We start from the raw sequence: 22410 nt of genomic DNA, 5'->3' as shown, positions 1-22410 counted from the left end.
CCCCATTCAATGCCTGGAGAAGTTTGGACCTTTTCACTCCAGCCACCGGCTTCATCGGCTTAGTGGTCTTTCTGTAGCAGGGGTCCATGGCTCTTCTGCAGGCAGGCAACAGAATGATGTTATTAACCAAAATGCTCTCACATATATACCCTCTCCAAGTGGTGGGGGATATAACTTAGGTATAGGACAGAGTGGGGGAAGTTAGGAGTGTTGTAAAAGGGTGGGGAGTGGGAAATAATTATATCTAATAGGAAGAGTTTGGCTATGGATTGAGAAACTATTTTCAAAGATAAAGTTTCAACTAACCAATCATAAAAGTAGGTCAAGGTCATCCTCTATTAAAAAAAAACCGAAAGCCATGCAAGAAAAATAGTAGTGCAAAGATTCAAACTACCAACACCAAAACACAACTACTGGTGCATAGTATCTACAAGACTATCTACAAGTAAGACTACAACAGTACATGCATGAAGAACCTGAAAATGATTAGACATATAGAAAAGATTTGACTAGGGAATGAACAACAAAGTGTAACTGGCTTGGTACCCATTTTACACTTTAAGGAAACACATAAGGTTTTCTTGCCTCTATGTGTGTTAAGGAAGGATAGAGTTTAACCTGAAAATGATTAGACATATAGACAAGATTTGACTAGGGAATGAACAACAAAGTGTAACTGGCTTGGTACCCATTTTACACTTTAAGGAAACACATAAGGTTTTCTTGCCTCTATGTGTGTTAAGGAAGGATAGAGTTTAACCTGAAAATGATTAGACATATAGACAAGATTTGACTAGGGAATGAACAACAAAGTGTAACTGGCTTGGTACCCATTTTACACTTTAAGGAAACACATAAGGTTTTCTTGCCTCTATGTGTGTTAAGGAAGGATAGAGTTTAACCTGAAAATGATTAGACATATAGACAAGATTTGACTAGGGAATGAACAACAAAGTGTAACTGGCTTGGTACCCATTTTTCACTTTAAGGAAACACATAAGGTTTTCTTGCCTCTATGTGTATTAAGGAAGGATAGAGTTTAACCTGAAAATGATTAGACATATAAATTGGAGGTCAACCTGCAAACAAAATAAACAACAAGTTAGTTAACCAGAAAACAAAACAAGTGAATATAGTAATGCAACAACAAGTTAGTTAACCTGAAAGGAAAAAACAAGTAAACATAGCAATTCAACAAAAGATTAGTTATTATTAACCTGAAAAAGAAATGAGCTGATATATGAATGCGGGCCCAACATTGCATAAGTTAGCTCACCGTTCATCACTTGATGTGCAGCTTGCTTGTGCACATGATGTGTACCTGGCAAGAGCACGTGATGAACAGTGACGTTTGAAAGAACTCCAACTAGTTTTATGCGCTCTGGTGGGGGCCGGGCTATATGGGGGTGTGGTCTACTCAGCCAATCACAGGACAGGTGGTGTAGTGGGGAGGGCTCACTGGGGGCGTGGTCTACTCAGCCAATCAACGGACAAGTGGTGTAGTGGAAGTCTCTCAATAATGAAGCAAAGGGGGGGGTGTAACTAACACGTGCAGCTACTAATCATATTTGTATCAATCCAAAACAATATACAGGCTTAAAACTGAAGTAAAGTCCATTAAAAGGTATAAGTTGTTCGCTTAAGAATGGTATATAATCAGAGAAACAATTTTCTTCAGGCCTCAGGAACAAGATATTAAATCAATTAAATTACTAACCAAGCTAATTACAATATGAAATTACGACAACATTTAGCAGACACCAATATGTAACCCATGCAATATATTTAATTATACATGTAGATTTCAACTAATATATCACATCATTTCAGCTACGCAAACACAATATGGAACAGAGAATAATTAGACCTACCTATTTCAGTAGAAATCAGGAACACTTGGTGTATAAAGTTAGGCCACGATAACTCTAGAAAAGAAAATGCACATTAAATTTATTAAGTATTGTAACCATTTTATGCGTTTATTTAAAAAAAAAATCTTAAGCAAGCTATATTTTAATTTCAAATTATCAGAAGATACATAAAACGGTTTTGTTATTGATTAAAGACCTATGAGATAGTTTGATTATTGTTTTCAAACCATTCCCAATAACAATCAAATAAGGAAATCACTGACAGTATTTTCTATCTTAAACAATCATATAAGAATCATCTTCATCAAGCTACATTTTAACAAAGTCAAAATTCAAACCTTTGAATGATCACAAAACAGTTGTATTACTGTCACAAGAAGGAAATAGCTATCAGTTATTTTCAATCATATACAATTGCGATTCCCAATAAAAATCAAATAAGAAAATCACTAACATTATTTCCATTATAAACAATCGTATAAGGAAACACCTACATTTTAACAAAGTCAAAAACATATATTAAATTAATCGAAAGATCACAAAAACTGTTTTATTATTTAAAAACCTAGCAGTGTGAAGCGATTCCCAATAAAAATCAAACAAGGAAATCACTAACAGTATTTTCTATATTAAACAATCATATAAGAACCATCTTAATAAAGCTACATTTTAACAAAGTCGAAATTCAAACCTTTGAATGATCACAAAAACAGTTTTATTACTGTCGCAAGAAGGAAATAGCTATCAGTTATTTTCAATCATATACCATTCACAATAAAAATCAAATAAGAAAATCACTAACATTATTTCCATTATAAACAATCGTATAAGGAAACACCTACATTTTAACAAAGTTAAAAACGTAAATTAAATTAATCGAAAGATGACAAAAACTGTTTTATTATTATTTAAAAACCTAGCAGTGTGAAGCAATTCCCAATAAAAATCAAACAAGGAAATCACTAACATTTACTTCCATCTCAAACAACCATATAAGAAAGAAGCAATTTATAATTCATCAAATGATCACAAAAAGCAGTTATGTTACGATTTTAGACATAACAGTATGTGAGGTAATTCTCGATAAAAATCAAATAAGAAAGAAGCAATCTATTCCAGCTATATTTTACTAAAGTCAAAAGACATAATTTAGAAGTTATCAAATGATCACAAAAAGCAGTTATGTTATGATTTAACACATAACAGGATGAGAGGCTATTCTCAATAAATATCACTAACAGTTTCTTCCATCTTAAAAATTTGAATCAAACTATATCTATATATAAAGCCAAAAGCACCCATGAACTTTTGAGAAAACTAAAAGCCACACCCCCATTATTGAGCGAAGCGAGCGAAGCTCACTTTCCCTCACTTTGTAACTTCTTTATAAGAGCATCAGAATGTAATGGCTTGACCAATTGATATGAAATTTGGCCAACAGCTAAAGAATACTGAGTACAATGTTTTGGTAAAAAATATTTACGAATTTCCTTCTGGATTTTATTTTACAGGTCACGCAATTTCGCTTGTTATTTTAATGTAAGTTGAAAGAAAAATTATATTGGGTTTATGACATATGGGTTTATCTCGTTTCATTTAAATAAGATAAACATATATTAATTGTTTGTAACTGTTTTGTTTACATTTCAATGTTTACTTTCATCCTAGGTTAAAGTTGGAATGTAACAGTTTATCAATGGAAGTAACAGTTTTGCTATATTTGTTTGTTGCTCAAAGGCCCAACATAATATTGGTCGTCGCACCAATAATGCAAATATTGTAAGAGAGTGGTGTCGTGAACAAGAAGCTGATAATAATAGGCAGTTAGCTAATCAATTCCAACTTGAATTAGATGCACTAAAATTTTACACTTTGGACTAACTGTCATCGGCAACGACTAACAGCTTCAAACCAATTACCGATTTGTTCGCGTTGTCGTTCAAATGCAAATTAATTCACGGCGTTAAATAATATGGATGTGTCAAGTGTCCCGAACGAATTAACTGACCTGGCGATTGTAGAACAAATTTTGATTATACATTTTGAGTACATCCTGCTATGCACATTTACAAAGTACAAGCAAATGGTCAGGATGGCCGGTTTCACTACAAAGGTACAGTATGAACTATCAGATAAATTTGTCATTCTTTAGAACTTAAATAATATCGGGCAAACAAACGGTGAATCTGTTGAAAGGGAACATATTGTAGGGTGTTAGCTGCTTTAGCCATTGACAATCTTTAAATAATGCTTCGCTCATTTATGCGTCTAAAGTGTAACGGCAGACCACCTTAGTATTAGCGGGAAGTCTCAAATCAAAGAAATAAAATTACCCAAACTTAAATTACGCAACACAGGCTATCAGTTAGGCAACAGTTTTCTTTAATTCTCAATGCTGTAAAAACTTTGTTGTAACATGTTAACTCAAATTGAAGCAGATCGTTTAGCATTCATTGGAAGTTATCAGTTAAAACTGAGAGCAAAAAGAGATATTTAAAATTATTATTAGCGGGAAGTGTCAAATCAAAGAAATAAAATTACCCAAACTTAAATTACGCAACACAGGCTATCAGTTAGGCAACAGTTTTCTTTAATTCTCAATGCTGTAAAAACTTTGTTGTAACATGTTAACTCAAATTGAAGCAGATCGTTTAGCATTCATTGGAAGTTATCAGTTAAAACTGAGAGCAAAAAAAATAATGTAGGCAAACCTTTTACAACACAAAAAGAGATATTTAAAATTATTTTCTAACAAGTGTTTCAACAACTCTAAGATGTAGCTAAAATTACTCAAATTGAAGCACGGGTTCTCTAGTACTAATATAATAATAGTTATAAATATATGCCACAAGAAAGATTAAATGCCTGTATGAATAAAATCTATTACAAAATATGAGACATACATTAAATGATTAAGCAATCTTAATTCTACTGTCTCATATTGAAAAACTACTAATTTAATATATATAGAAATTTTCGTAAAACCACAAGCTCAACAACAAAACTCAAAATATTTTCCATACAAATAGCTTTATGTATTTAAGGTCTAAAACAGTAAGAACTAATATATTAAGAGAGTATAATTACCTGTATCAGAAAAATCCCCAAATCACAATATGTAGATGTGGAATATGTAGAACTAGAAACACTTGAACTTAAAAAATCGGCAAATATAATCAAAACGCTCGAAATTAAATAAAGCAACAAGATAATTGGTAATTAATGTTCACAGACTACAGTATTCGAGGAATAGGTTCACTAGCAAAGACAAGTGAATACTGGTTAGTTGACGCTGCAGACAGACCTTGAAGATTATGCAGTGACAATAAAAGTGCAACGCTACTTACCTATAAGATGCAAATAATTGCAGAACTGCATAAAGTGTCTAGATGCTACATTCCAAACAGAACTCAATATATCAATTATTCAATCCAAGTAGGCTGTTCACATTGTTCAAGCCAACACAGACAGGATGTCTACCTAAAGTCGTGCCTACAGGATGGAGCAAGTTACGTGACGCGCATGCGTACGTGCACATGTTTTCCTCCCGTCTTAGGCAAGACAATATTAAGACTGAAACCTATTACCCAAACTTCTATAAGCACTATATAAGTGTTAACAGTGCGAATTACCAGTCATTTGACTATTACCAATCACTAGGTGAACATGTCCTCTGGAAATGCTCCTTCTATTCAAGAAAACAAAATATCTTCGACAACGGACAACAATATATCTCCATTAACAGATAACTCAAATAGTAATCAAGGACAAAACACAGTAGACATAACTATGTTAATAATACAAGATCCCAAAGTTACCAGCACAACATATTTTTTAAATCAGGCGTTTGAAGAACTCATGCGGCAGCTAGTAGAAGGATAGATCAAAAATGAAAATATACTACAATATTTTACCTATAAGTACAGAATATTTTTAAAACACATTCAGACGTCCTTGACCTAATAACAATACCATCTACAACATCTGTGATCACACACATCACCAGAGTACATGCCCAGCCCTGACTACGATACTCCCTATCACTATATTCTTACCTAATCACATTAATTATGACGTCATGTGATAATAACCGTGCTAAATTATACTTTCACTCCTTTTTAATTTATACTATCGTATTGTTTATACATTAGAACTCTTTGCATTATAATACATTTTTAACCTATTCTGTGCTATTTTCAAGTCCACTAAAATATACCCTTAATTATGTCAGAGTTATTACCTGAGAAAAGTACCCTAATATCCTAAGATAAGTGTCCTAAGAAATTAAATTGTGCAGTTTTTTTTTCTTTTAGGATATAAAATAAGAAACCCCAATATTTACCCCATAATAACCCCCATAAACACCTGTTCGCACAGTCCGATAATGCTGGCTCGCAAACTTGTTTAAATAAACGTAGTTTTACACGTTTCAAATAAATTTAATTTAAATCGGACCATTTTCCCTAGAATTGTCATGCTAACGGACATATGTAAATATTGTAATATAATAATTGAATATCTTGTAATAAATAATAATATGAATTTAAACGGAGGGTATTTTGACCTCTGGGAACCTCAAAACAAACAAACAAACCTCCCGGGTCCTACAATGAAACCTACGGTAATAAAATTAAATAAAACAAATTTTTTTTATTAGCAGACTAATTTAGCGCTATTCACATATTGGGTCGACTTTATGTTTGAACTGTAGAAATTCATCAACAGATAGGTAAACAGCTCTACCGAGTAACATTTTATTGGTTTCCCAGATATGTGTGTACCTACTAACACTGTTAGTATGACATGTAAGTTGCTCTTTCATACAAACTATACCTATTGATTTTATTACAACACAAAAATTAAAGAGCAAACATAATTTTTATTCTAAACCGATGATTTAATTGTTATTCTTAATTGTTACGGTTCTAAATCTTCACTATACTCCAATAAAACAGTTCTAATGATGTGATAATACTGTCACAAATTGTTCACAGTCCACGGATTAGGTAAAATGTAGTTCCATTGATGTAAAGATTGTGGTGCTTTAAATAATACATCTTTTTGATAAATAAGTATGGTTAAACTGAACTAATAAAAAAACTGCGCCGTACTAGCCTGTAACAACAATTGACATAGATCCCATCTATGGGGTTTTTGTTATGGGGATTTGCTTTTGCCTCTAATTTCTAAGGCATAAATATGACTGGCTTGTCAATATGATAATAAGTCTGTAGGTTTGATTGACACCACGTGACAAGTCTGGACCTGCAGGATTTTCAAGCCTTTCATCTAGTCAAAAACATGTATTATTTTTAATTTAGTAAAATTAAACCCATTGAAACTGAACTCATTCAATGCTATTTTATGCACAACTCATTGCTAGATTTATACCTCATGACAAATTATTTGAAAATCAAGTATACATCTTTATTTCGTTCTTAATCAAGAGACTTTATTTCGTTAATTTTACTTACTTATAATTAAGATGCATAATTTGCTAGTTTAATAAAACACCTATCCCATTATAACATGGGAAGATATGACATGCCAATCTTAACTCTTTTGAAATAAGAACCGTAGCACTCACAGTTGTGAAGGCTTGTTAAGTTAATTAAGGCATATACATTTTATTTTCACTCTGCCTAAGCACCTTGGTGAGGATGAAAGAATTTAGATCAAGAAACAAGTTGCATGGTATTGAATGTGTACCCATGGGTGTTTTCATTAAATGTAAAGTTTTCGACAAGAAACGGCCCAAGTTACCCATAGTAATGTTTGTCTAGGTAACCGTTACTTAAGCAAATCCCAACCCTCTAATCTCATTTCCTCTGCTGAGAAGGAAATCACCTAATGTATTTCCCGCAAACTCATACCATAGGGATTCACTAGCTTATGCAGATATTACTACCACCTAGCTACCCAGAATAACGTTATTTAAAAATTAAAACTGTTAGATTTGTAAACAGCTAAGTTAATAGATTTACAGATAAAGTTATTTCACCCATTTTCAATAAATACACAAAGCTGTCCATAAAGTTTACATGATAACTCTCATTGTTGTCATCCCTTGTATTAAACAGTGTCAAAGTCTGATATGTTTTATCATGCCAATTAGGTTCATTAGTTTGTGATTTTAATTACTTCTTATCATATTGCCTAATATTAAAGCAACTAGTTGTCACCTGTAAGATTAATGAATTGTTTTTCTGTAAGCGAAACAAAGATTTTGGTTTAAAAGGTAAGTATTTTAATTTACTATTTTTGATTATATCTTAATATATTTAGGTGTATTGCTGTATACCTTAATATATTACTGAGATGTTATGATTACGGTATGTATTTTGATTTGTTGGAAAATCAGCAAGAGCTGTCCAATGAATGACCTAACAACATTCTACCTCAGAGCAGTTGCAGGTCTAATGATTAACCATTGTACTCATGAGAAATGAAGAGAAATTAGAGGTTAATTGGGAAGGGATATTATTATTTTCAAAAAATTGAACTTTAATACCGCTCTTCAAAGAGCCTTTATAATGTGTAGAGCCTCTTTTGAAATAAGAACCTAGCACCCCCAGTTATGAAGGCTACTTAAGTTAATTAAGGCATATACATTTTATTTTCACTCTGCCTAAGCACCTTGGTGAGGATGAAAGAATTTAGGTCAAGAAGCAAGTTACATGGTATTGTATGACATATAATGAGTTCGTATTGTTCTATTGTTCTTTAAGTATCATTGTATAGCTTTAAGAACAGCCTATATTTCATGTTGAGCGTTCCTTTTCTTCGGTACGAATAAATTGTTGTACGTATAATATGTTTAGTAAATAATTATACAAAGCTTCTCATTTAAAAAGGTTTACTTATGCAAAGGAGACAAACTCTGCAAAGAAGTGTGAATAGTAACTGCCTATTAGAAACACTTCTTATGGTTTCATATGAGAGGTCCATAGTAGTTGTAGGTCAAATCAAGCAATCCACCCCCTTAACAATAAAATACAGTTTAGATTTCATATAACAGCACAACTTTTACACATAAACTTTAAATATTAAAATGCCTTTCAAGATTTTATAGCACTTGAAAATAAAGTATTTTTTCCTCAAGTTTTAGTACCACCAATGCCAATCATAATTAGATACTTTAATAGTCCGATGACCTGGAGTTTCGGAACCTGCTTGAGAATAAAAGTTCAATTATCATATTAAAACAAATCATATCTTTATCAGAGAAAAGATATTCTGCCCTAGAAAACTCCTTCCCTTAAATCAAGATAATACTTTTTACCTACGGCCGTTTATTAAAGTAGCCGTTTCCAGTACAGTTATTAGAATTGAAAAGTATCTCATAACAGCATTGTTTACTTTCATAACAGCATAGAAACAAATCAAATCTTTATCAGAGAAAAGATATTGTGGCATAGAAAACTCCTTCCCTCAAATCAAGATAATATTTTTTACGTAAACAAAGTAGTGTACTTGTGTGCTTACCCTGTAATATTCCAATAACATAATGTTTCCGTATGTTTCATTCCTGGCTGGCAGTGTCATAAATCAGCCTGACAGACTTAGGGTTGCAGGTTCCACTGTTGGAGGGGACCTTTAGTAAATCATTCCTGTTGTGAACTACAGAGAGACAGTACGGCTAAGCATGCTGTGAGTGTTAAAAAGCGGGTGTACAGAATTTACAAATGTGTGCATACCTTTTTAAAAGCTAGTACCTACTAAAATACAAAATATAATTTTATTTTATTATGATTACAAGAGATTTAGAAAGTTTAGAGATTTAGGATTTCGGAAGCGACGCTCCGAAGACCTTATGGAGATGCAGGCATTGCTTCTCCAATATACATACCTATAGTTAGTATCAATGCTAAGAAATGTGAAATCTTATAGTGTCCGGTATAAAACTACATTTGAATCCCTACTGGTTTAAAAAATAATACATATTGTTTTTTAACTGTTACAATTTTTGACTCACGTTAAAATCTCGTTATTTGTGTTTTTTTTTCAAAGTAATTATTGCTATGTCACCGTAAATTTAAGGTAATATATGAAAACTATTATTAGAAACTCTGTTAAAACTCGATGAAAGGCAATATCTCTCTTGCAAGTCCAAGTCGGAGATTGCAGTGATTTACACTCTAATATCGCCATCGACGTTGAAATATCCGCTTCCTACAGCGTACTTTGTTACCTTCTCCCGGAACTTTGATAGTTCTTGTAACATAAATTTAAAGATTAGTTCACAAGATAGTTGTAACGTATAGGCAATATGGATATAACTGCAATTGGTTTGCTTCTATAGTAGTGGTTACTACTATACAGTTCACTGACTTATGAATCCGAACTGTGACTTGTATAGAAACTATTCGTCTCATGAGTTCACTAAGCTAGTAACTCATGTATTTTTACACTTTTTTTTACACGTTAAACAAACGTGGAATTGGTTGCGAAATTGCACCTTGATTTGATTTTAAACGATTCATCCTACACGAAATGAATAACTTTGTAAAGCACCTAGTTTGTTATTTATTTTTAAAAGGTTGAGGTGATAACTAGATCCATGGACCATTTCGCAAAAGGATAATAACATATTAGAAACCAGACGTCAAACAAATACTTTATATGTATTATGTATTGTAAAATTCCTCATATCAATTGGGTATATCTTGTTTTTGTATATGTCAAGTGTTCTACGGATAAAATGAGTGTTTTCTAAATTTATTAACTACTGTATTTTAACGAACGAGGTTACCTGGCTAATATTAGCCAATCAAAACTATCAATATTGAAAATGTTTGGCAGAGACCTAAATATCCTGTTAATTTTAGTCAAATATATCCTCATTTGACATAAGATTTTTGAAATGTCTGTGTTATTCTTCATACAACTAGTTATTAAAAAAGAATTACATACCCGGGTTATAAAATTTATTAGAATTCATATTCTTGTAGTTCATCATTAAAGTAAACTAGTTGCCAAAAACACTGTTAAAAATCTGTAGTATTGTGGCAGTTTGTTAGTTAACATTTATACAAATACCAGCTATTGATGTCATGTGTGTCTCTTCGTTCATTTATCATAAACCTAACAGTTTATTTAGAACTAAAACTGTATTATGTAGATGTAAAAACAAGCTATGAATAACGAACGTAACATTACGCTCCATTATTAGAATTCAGAAAAAAGCAAAAATGGAAGGCAAAATATTTTATAAAAATAGTTTTTCACTGGTAGAAAAAATACAGCTAAACGTTCTTAAAAACGCATATTTGGACGCACTTAATACTTTTTTCTAACTAAATTATAATCACAAATTCATAGTTTAACTTCGAGAAGTGTATTTGAACTTTAGCAGCATGGATTAATTAGGGATACTTTAGCAACCTTTGAATGGATTACAGCTGTAACAATAACTCATTTTACTCGTATAATCCCGGCAGAATTTAAAACTTCCGTATTATCTTCCTCTTCATGACTTTCCATTAATACTGTCCAGCAAAACTTACTAAATTGAAAATGAGGATCAGAGGTTCCTTATTATTGTTGGGCATTTAAACTATAACTTACTGTTACTAAACTTCTTACACTAATATTTTAACTATTTTTTTTTATTTTTGAATTCTACGTTGTTAAAAATATATTCCTTTTTAAGTTGATGATTTATTATTTTTCACAACGCGTAAAACGTAAGCCAAATAATGTTGATTGTTGTAACCATACTATTTTTTTTAGTAATGGCCTAACTTATAACGAAAATTTATAACCTTTCCAAACTTGACGAAACGGTAATGTCATCGTTAAACTCTTAGCCACGTGTTCGATCCTCGTAACCGAACGTCGTAAATGTGTAACGATTTACGACCCGCTACTAAACTAACTTACAGCCGCAAAGTACTATGATACTTTATCATCTAGTTTTCTTTTGTGACTCGCTCTTTATGACGAGTTGATTATTTGGGTGCCTAAACTCATAGTTTAACAGTCATTTATGCATATAATCATGTTTATAAAACCCAGGCATTTGAATTGTAGGTTGAAGGTAATGAAAAGTACTTAAACACCCAACAAAAATTTGTGTACGGATACAAAACGTTAATATTTTTCATTAATCAAATATTTAAGAAGGTTGTAAATACAACTGAAAACTTTGTGCTAAAGTATTTTCTGATAAAACACTAGGATTTTTAACAAAAATTTTATAATCCCTTAACTTATTATGATTTGTTGGTTAAAATACTGAAGATCCTGATTATTTTCAATACTTAAGGATAATAATTTATTGGTTTAGTTATCAGTTTATTTTCAGAAAAATCTTAATACTACGATTATGAGATCAAATGCTCACTTTGTGTTTATGTTACTCTTATATTCTTTGATTCTAGTATTCAGGTTATTCCGTCATTGTAAGATCACTAATAAACTATTATAATTGGATACAATTAGTCCGTAAACCGATTAGTGATCCCAACTTGAGAGATGTCGAGTGCAGAAGCAATCAGCTGAAATCCAATCAGCTCTTGTGTTGTCTGAAGTGGTTGACTTTTTAATGAAGGTCGATAAGGATAACTAGACCATGTTTAGAATTTATACGTTATACAGGCCATTATAAAGCCATCCCCAAGACATACACATGATTGCAAATTCGTACTTATTATATTAATCAACCATTAACGACGTTTTTATGTTTTACTCAATAAACGAGATTGTATGCAGTAACTTAATAACTAATTCCCTTAGTACTCATAACATCTAGATATTTTGTGTGGAATAACGGTTCTTACCCTTATAATATCAATTTTCAAGAAAACTCTTTACCTTTAGGACTTTTCCCATTGGACGTTAAAGCTACCATACATCTCTAATTAAGTTGATATATTTCTGAAAGATCTGCTAATTGCAACAACACACAACACAATTTTAAGTTATAAAATTGTATGAGCAATTAAATAAGGCGAAATGAAAGTTGTAGATGATGGCTATGTACTTATAGCAACAGTATTTATAGCATTAAATAACTTTTTGCTATATACTATTAGGTCAATAGAATAATATTTTAACATTTTACTTTATAAAACATTATTAGTATTTAAATATTAAATAAATAGTGCCACAAATTAATATAATATAAAATACAATACAATACACACATAAAAGCTTACATTATAACAAACAAATAACAAAATTTAAAGTTTTCAGCTAAAGAAGTTTGCATAACAATGCAGTATGGCAATCTTAGATAAATGGGGATTCTTGAGGACACTCGAATACCAGTTTCTCACTATTTAAATCAACCAAGTGATCCATGCATTTTTTAATGAAGCAAAACTTCGGAGGTTTCTATTTAAATACAAGGGACTTGCACTTTGCAGTAGCATTCGCATCAAACAAATTATAATCCTAGTAAAAATTATATTCATATACAATGGAGACACTTTCAAATCTTTCTTTCTAAAACACTGTTTATTAAAACACATTTTAAGTTCATTAAAACTTAAATTCTGATTAAGATAATCTAAATTAATCCTAAAAATTTGTGTTTTACACAATATTTTATAGTTATGCAATGAACAATATTTAATGTTCCAAAATGATTCTCAAAGCTGAATTTATTGAATTAAACTAAACATAACTTTCGTAGTTTGTTTTCAATTCGAGTCGTATTTTACTTAACAAAGGGAAGAGAAACATTGTTTTCGTTTTGACCTTTCCATAACTCTTCATTTTCTCTGTGGAAACTACCTGAGTTTCCCTTGTAATCCGTGGGATTTTTATTAATTTTTTGTTATAATCTATGTGCTAATGATTGGTAACTATCTCGCCATTGCTCAAGGTTGTACTATCTGAGAATCAGTTACGATCATCATTAATATTAGTACACATGTACATGAATCTTACTTTTTGTTACAACTGAAATATATTTCTTACGTTATACATGAAGATGATCAAGTAAAACTATAAGGTTTATTGACTCTCTGTGAAACGAACTAACCATGCAAATAAAGAAGTTGTGTTTTGTTTGATTGACCATGCGCAAAAAGATATAATCACGGGGATTGATGATTTATAGACGAAAAATATTAATAAACAATTAATACAAAATACTAGGCTCAAAAACAATAATTTGGTACAATTTCAAAATTTAAAAATTTGAATATACAGTATATTCCAATCATAAAATGTATAAATTAAGTTTGGATGATAATGCTGATCAATGAGATCTTATCATTACAGCTATCAATGGCTTGGTTAAAACTGTATTGACCTAAGGTCATCACTCAGTCAGTAGTAGTCCATAGGTTTTTTCCAAGAGAAACGTGAATGGTGTGACATTTTGTTCGGAAAATTACTATGACAACTCATAGTGTTGATTAGAGTACGTGTCGATAACAATAGAGATTCTGATGCTTTGTGTTGACAACAATACGAATCAACACCAGTATCAAACACGTATCTTGTTTTACGTTTTCAATCATGACATATTTATACTAGTGACCGTTGAAACGTAATGTTAATATTGATTTGCAGGATTGCCATAGTTGTGTTATTATTAATAAGTTAACTGAAAACGCCTTCAAAATCATGTTGGATGGATCACGAAATTTATTTATATGAGTTAGTATTTTATAAATTTAATTAAAATTTACCAACTGAATTGAATAAAATCTTCATTGATTACAATGCCAAGGTTGTAAAGATTTTCCAAATTTCCTATTCTGCAGTTCTGGAACCTTCAAATTACAGCCTGGAACCTTCACATTACATCCTATCATTAACCTCATCATGGTTAAGAACTGTTTGAGGGCGTTAGTAGTTCAAATTCAATTTATTCAAAACTACAATAATGTTGGTAGTTGAAACAATTGGCTGTTATAAGAATTGACTACTGATCTTGGATCTTACATGAAGTTAGCCTATTGGATAACTACAACTTTGGAAAAGAAAATTCAATGCTAGCTATAGAGCTATAGAGCTCTATAGCTAGCATTGAATTTTCTTTTCCAAAGTTGTCACAATCTCTATAGATTGTGGCTAATATGATACGTTAAAACTGCAATTCGAAGAACAAGCGTAATTTTCGCTCTCCTTTCACCTGGAATGATGCATTTAGAACATTTTGGTATGGTTATGGGCATAAACTAGATTATATAATTATAATTAATAACGTCGTAAATCATTGATAGTCAGTCATAAAGCCACGCTTAATCTTATGTGTTATAAAATGATACAAATACTAAAGATTATTCGTGTAAAAATGCTGTAATTATTTTACAAGCCCAATAACTACCATAGAGCATGATTTAAAATTTTGTATCATGTGTGTTAGACTAATAATAAATAATACAGTTATTATTTCAAGCACAACAAATTGGTGGATTCTTTTAGTAATAAAGGAAAAAAACTAAATACTATTGGTCTGCAATGGTTCAAATTTTAATATAATGTTTAAGATAAACGTAGATATTATTTAAATCATTTGATATACGTTTCTCATTGAATAGCAATACTTAAGATTTATAATTTATAATTCTAAAAAAAACGTCAATTTTAAACACTGTGCACTTAACAAGTTTATCTGTTTTGTAAAACTACAATTACGCCTTAAATTACAATGCTATTTATACTTAAACAAACGCTAGCTAATCTAAAATAGTCTAACGCTTCAATAAAATGTTTAAAATCGTCTATTTATGTTTTACATCGTAAAAAAATAATTCGTGTCGAGCTTAGAGAGTAGGACGCCTGGTTGAATATTAACGATAACCAGATTGAATTGGTAATTTGCCGCATAAACCGACTGGTCCACGTGACCGCTGTGGGGAATGGTGGGATTCATTCGTGGGTTTAATAGTGGTAGGCCTATCAACGGCTAATTGTATGTTCTGCCTACATGGAATAAAACTATTAACCCACTAATATTAATAAAATATCAGTAAACTTCATGCTTAACTTAAATCATATAAATGGCAAAATTAAAACTCGTTATTTAATAAACACATTGGGATACAGTTGGAACCTCCCGAGTTACAAAAATACACAAAATAACTTCTTGATCAGCATCGTACGTGTTATTAAATTACATGAAAGCACAACAAATACAACAAATAATACAGTAATAATATATTTACACTTATAATTACACACGCAAACCTGCGGACTAAGCGAATTTCCATATACACAGCTGGAATTCCACTAAATTGTTCCCTTAAAATTGTCAGATTTATTTCCTATTTAAACATCATTAATATTAATGAGTACTTAGGTTTGCTGCTACAGGGAAAAAATAGGGGGTTTTTATTGAAATATTAATAGCTCAGTATGAAGTAAACAAAATGTCAAAATTTCATTAATGTATGTCCATACACAAGCAAGCTACAACACTGTATTTATTCTCCATAAGAATAACATGGTAATTTTAAATTTACATTATTTTGAGATTTTTTCGTAACCCTTAGGCATGCAACAATGCTTCAATATACTAAATTATTTGTTTTTTTTGAGTTCTACAAAATGGTTTAGAAAGAAATCGCGAAATTTTATGTTTTCAGGGTGAAAAATTAGAAAAACCCATTTTTACCCCATAAAACCCCCCATAAACCCCTGTTCCCACAGTCCGACCATGCTGTTTCGCCAACTCGTTCTAATAATTGTACGTTTATACCAACGTTTATACCAAATTTCATCAAAATCGGATCATTTTTGCTCGAGTTATCGCGCTAACGGACACATACAGTATATAAATAAATAAGTATATATATATATATATATGAATTTGAAAGGATGGTGTTTTTGGCCTCTAAGGACCTCAAAACGAAAAACTAAATCGGTCCCGGGTCCAGGTCTTACCATGAGACCTACGGTAATAGCTTATTCCCTATATGGGAAATTCGCTAAAAAAGATAGTAAGTGGTGATAGAGTTTGATTGGTGTGGTGTTATTAATTAACCATATGTTTAATGCTTAAAAGATCAGATGAACTGTTTATTGAGCGGAGCGAGCGAAGCGAGCGTAGCTCTTTGGAATCAACTTCAATGCAACAAATAAAGCAACATCACTCAATAACGGCAGAACACATTTCAGCTAAACTTAACAAGATTACTTAGACTAATAGTGAGATGGTTAATAAACAAACAAATTCCAATTAGATAATGCTAATGCAATTTAAAACGAACTTAAAATTTCCAAATTTTAACATTAGGCTTATGGGACTAAAGTAGCCATACGACGGTTTTTTGTTTACAAGAAAAATGTAAACAAGAGAATCATAAGGTATTTCTGAACTTTCTAGACTTTTATTTTAAACGTTTTTAAACCATTCCTATGATTTCAATAAACATGAAAATGCCGTTAAAACATTTTTTTAAGGCGTGGAATTCACTGAAAATTGAGAAAATATACGGAACTACTTTCTCAATGCGCGGAGCATAAGCAAGGAGCGGAGGGATACGGACCAGTGACTACTTTCTTGGGGGGAACCTATTTGTGTTGCCAGCTGATTAGAAACAGCCAATGTTAGAAATCAGGATTTAATAAGCGATATATCGAACCGAATCGAAATCGATATTTAATCCGATAATACATCACAGGTTATATTATGTTGAATTACATCGACGGTGCATTACACTTATTAATAAAACGCAGATTGAACACTGATCTAATTTAGGCATGTGGGGAAGGTTGGTCGGGGTTTATGAGTATTCGTGCCTGCATTAAGTGTTTTGAAGTAAGGTTAGATTAGGGAGGTAAAGTGTAGGTTATAGGTAGGTGATCGAGTTGTTTATTTGTGTTGCACCAAAATAAACTGATAATATTTTCCTGGTCAAAACTACCATAATGCACTTTTGGAAGAGGTATCTGAATAACAAGATGTAGTAAAAACAAATCTGAATTATTATAATTTTAATCAATAAAACCAGCATCTTTTGACTTTTTTTACATTTAGTTACTTATACAAATATCAAATCACCTTTGTTCCGCTCAACTGGCTTTCACCTCTCTGAAAGCAACCCTAGTTTATTATTGTTGTTTACCTTTTGTTTTGAGATGAGTTATTGAAATTACTAGATAAAATACTGTTCCTAAAATGTTGATTTTGATTTAATAAATAGTTTCTTCACATGGTGTCAGGTAGAAATAAATATGGGAAGCAGAAATAAAAGAACATCTAAAAGAAATTTGAAGAAAAGGGATTACTTACAAAACGAATTTGATCTTGAATCAAGTGAAGATGAGTCTAGGCCTTGGAATCAGGTTTGTTTGAAGAGAGGTTACAGAGATAAAACCTCAACTGAAGCTTCGAGAGTTACTTCAGTGTCAGGTATGCAAACTCAAATTTCTCCACCTGAAGCTTTTGATTTTCAAAATCCCGCCTTGTGGCCTCGTTGGATGAAAAGGTTTGAGAGTTACAGGATTGCTTCAGAGCTCTGCTTTAAGCCTGACAGTCAACAGATAAGTATGCTCTTGTACACTCTAGGCGACAAGGGTGAGGATCTTTTCCGTGCCTTTGGTATTTCAGAAGAAAATAATCTTCAGTATGAAGAAGTAGTTAAAAGCTTTAATGATTTCTTAAAAGTCAAATGTGACATTGTGTATGAACGTGCCAAGTTTCTTAAGAGAAGACAAGGGGCCGATGAAACAGTGGATTCTTTTATAAATGAACTTCATAAATTAGCTGAAACGTGTGAATTCGGAAATTTGAAGGAAGAGTTGATACGTGATTTGATTGTAATTGGAGTCAATGATTCCAAACCTTCAGAGACTCTACAAATGGACGATTCACTAACTTTAAGCAAGACTATTACCAAAGTTCGGCAATCCGAGTCTGTTTTGAAACAGCAAAATGTAGTAAGAGATAGCGACATATCAAATACAGTTAGCCAAGAGGAAGTAGGAGTCGTTAGCAATAAAGTAGACTATTTCAGAAACAAGTTAAGATGTAGTAAATGTAACCTATTTCATAAGTATAGGAAGTGCCTGGCATATAAAGTTGAGTGTCTTAGATGTGGTGTCAAGGGGCATTTTGCTAGGTGTTGTATAAATGGACAGAAAACAATGCGGTAAGTTGAGGACAAAAAGGAAAATGAAACTTCAAATTCTTGTCTAGGTGAAATTCAAGTTAAGAAATATGGCAAAGAATGTCCTGTAGTTGAAATAGAAATCAATGAATGTAAATTTCTGTTTAAAATGGATACAGGGGCCGATGTATCAGTCATAGGAGAACATCAGGCACGGTCCATCGGTCTCCAATTGCAATGTTGCGATCGTGTATTGTATGGACCGGGCAAAAATAGGCTCAACATTCTGGGTGTAGCTAAGGTTCTTCTCAAATACAATGACCGAGTATTGCCAGAAGATTTGTACGTGCTAGGTAAACAAAATTCCCCTTTGCTTAGCCGAAATGCATTACTTAGTTTAGGTCTGATAACCTTCAATGTCAATTTGATTGATAAGGATGATGTTGAACAGATGCCCAGAACACATGCCCAGAGGTGTTCAATGGGATGGGCAGTCTGAACAGTAGTTACAAGATTAAACTACAAGATAATGCTCAGCCTTATGCAGTAATGTCCCCCAGAAGAGTGGCTGTATCTCTATACCACCCAGTACGAGAAGAGCTAGATAAAATGGTAAAAGAATGTGTTATTGAAGCCATATCAGAACCAACAGAATGGTGTTCACCCATTGTAGTGGTGCCTCGTGTAGGAGGTAGAATAAGGCTATGTGTAGATTATACAAAATTGAATACTTACGTGCAAAGAGAACATTTACAACTACCATCAGTTGAAGAATCCTTGGCTAAGATTGAAGGAGGCAAATATTTCAGTAAACTGGACGCAGCTAATGGATTTTGGCAAATACCTCTTGATGAAAGTTCATACAAATTAACAACTTTCATTACTCCATTTGGAAGATATTATTTCAAAAGGCTACCATTTGGAATTTGTTCTGGCCCAGAGGTATTCCAAAAGAGGATAAGTCAGATACTAGCAGACATTCCAGGAGTGATTAATCAGGCTGACGACATATTGGTTGTAGGGAATACAGAAGAGGAACACGACACTAGAGTAAAGCTTGTGATTGAAAGATTGTCAGAAAATGGAGTGACTCTTAATAAAAACAAGTGTTTATTTGGTCTCACAAATGTAACATTCCTTGGACATTTGATAACTCAAGATGGTATAAGCCCAGATCCAGAAAAGATTAAGGCCATTTCTTCTATGAAGGAACCCACTTGTGTTTCAGAGCTGAGACAGTTTTTGGGTATGGTGAACCAGCTAATGAAATTTGTACCAAACCTAGTAGAACTGACAGCACCTTTACGCTGTCTATTGAAGAAACAAAGTTTGTGGGTATGGGGGGAATCCCAGGACAAGGCGTTCAAATTGTTAAAAGATGCAGTGACAAAATCCCCAGTGTTGGCTCCTTACAAAAGTAATGCTGAGATTAGAATTACGGCAGATCCATCTTCATATGGCATTGGGGCGGTAATGGAGCAGCTGCACGGTGAGGTGTGGAGACCAGTAGCATATGCATCCAGAAGTTTGACTGATGTTGAAACTCGCTATGCACAAATAGAAAAAGAAGCATTAGGTGTGACTTGGGCATGTGAAAAGTTTTCAATGTATGTGTTGGGAAAGCAATTCCAAGTGTACACAGACCACAAACCATTAGTAGAAATTCTAGGATCAAAGCCTATTTCAGAGCTTTCGTCTAGGCTTCAAAGATTTAGAATGAGGCTTTTAGTCTTCGATTATAAGGCAATTTATCTACCTGGGAAAGAAAACTTCACGGCAGATTGTTTATCTCGAAGCCCTGGAAACCTCAAAGAAGACTTTGCCAAAGACAGAATCTATGAACTGACTGTAGACGATGCACTATTCATCAGGAGCATTGTAGAAACGTTTCCTTGTTCAGATAAACGACTAGAAGAAATTAAACAAGCTCAAGGTAATGATCCCGAGAGCCGTGAAATCTTATCGTCAATTTTGGAGAATAAATGGCGTAAGAACTCGATATTTTGGAAATATAAAGATGAACTTGTTTTGGAAGATGGCTTGATCGTAAAAGGAAGAAGAATTTTTATACCTAGAAGTTTAAGGAAAGGAAATTTTAAACAAAATTCACGAAGGCAATTTAGGTGTTGTAAAATGTCGTTCAAGAGCAAAAGAATCCGTCTGGTGGCCGGGCTGTTCGAGAGATGTGAAGTCTGAAGTAGAAAACTGTCTTGTGTGTCTTGAACACCGTCAAGTGAACAAAGAGCCTTTGATGCCCACAGAACTTCCAAAAGGTCCTTGGATTTATCTTTCCGCAGATCTATTTATGTGTAATAGGAAGTGGTATTTGGTGGTTCAAGACTATTATTCAAGATTTATTGAGTTAGTTGAACTCAGTGTTCTGTCCTCAAATTTGGTTATAGGAAAGTTAAGGAAAATTTTTGCAAGACATGGCATTTCATATAAGATTCGGACTGATGGTGGAACTCAATTCACATCACAAGAGTTCAAAGATTTTGCAAAAGAGTACGGGTTTGAAGCAACGACCACTAGTCCGTACTTTCCTCAGGCAAATGGAGGTGCTGAGAATGCAGTGTCAATAGCCAAAAGAATTTTGTTGAAAAATAAAGATCCAAATCTAGGGCTATTAGTTTACCGGACAACAAAGCTAGAATCGGGACTGTCTCCAGCAGAGTTGCTTTATGGGAGAAAATTGAGGTCAACTCTTCCATCATTGAAAGATTTTTAACAAGTCAACACTAATGATTTGGCTGGTTTTCGACAAAACGACAAACGCATAAAAGAGAGAATGAAGAGGAATTTTGACAGCAGGAGACGAGCAAGTGAACTAAAACCTCTTGAAGAAGGGGATAAGGTCTGGATTAGAGACCTGAAATGTAACGGAGCAATCTTTTCAAAATCAGACATTTATCCCCGATCATATTGGGTAACACTAAATAATGGAAGACGGCTTAGAAGAAATCGATGGCATCTAACACTATTGCCATTAGAAGAAAGAGTGAATATTGAACAGCCTAATACAATCCCTCAAGTACCTGATCAGAAAACCCACAACCCTTCTCGAAGAAGTCAGAGACTCCTAAGAAGACCAAAACGATATGATTAAAAGAAGATGTGTGACAAAGGGAGATGTGGTGTTATTAATTAACCATATGTTTAATGCTTAAAAGATCAGATGAACTGTTTATTTATTATTGTTGTTTACCTTTTGTTTTGAGATGAGTTATTGAAATCTATCTATCTATCTATATATTAATAGGCAAGCATGTTTCTTTAAAACCTTTTTTCTCAGCTCGTGTGCATCGTAGGGAAAATCTACGCATACCGTTGGAAAGCTATTTTCCTGTAGGTGTGCAGAATCCCTTTATAAATTTAAATAGGCTCAAAGATAAGCACAAAAAATAAGTTTAAAAGTTGTAAAAAATTAACATGGATCTTATGCGTTGCTATGCTGGTTACGAAATAACAACGAAATATAAACAGAAAATCAAAACAAATGGAGGAAACTCCAATCACATGTTTTATTT

Source organism: Macrosteles quadrilineatus, unplaced genomic scaffold (genome assembly GCF_028750875.1).
Source record: "Macrosteles quadrilineatus isolate MER2022 unplaced genomic scaffold, UCM_ALF_1.0 Scaffold_4__1_contigs__length_99947679, whole genome shotgun sequence".
NCBI classification, from domain to species: Eukaryota; Metazoa; Arthropoda; class Insecta; order Hemiptera; family Cicadellidae; genus Macrosteles; species Macrosteles quadrilineatus.
The sequence above is the reverse complement of the archived record's forward strand: the minus strand, read 5'-3'. Positions refer to the sequence as shown.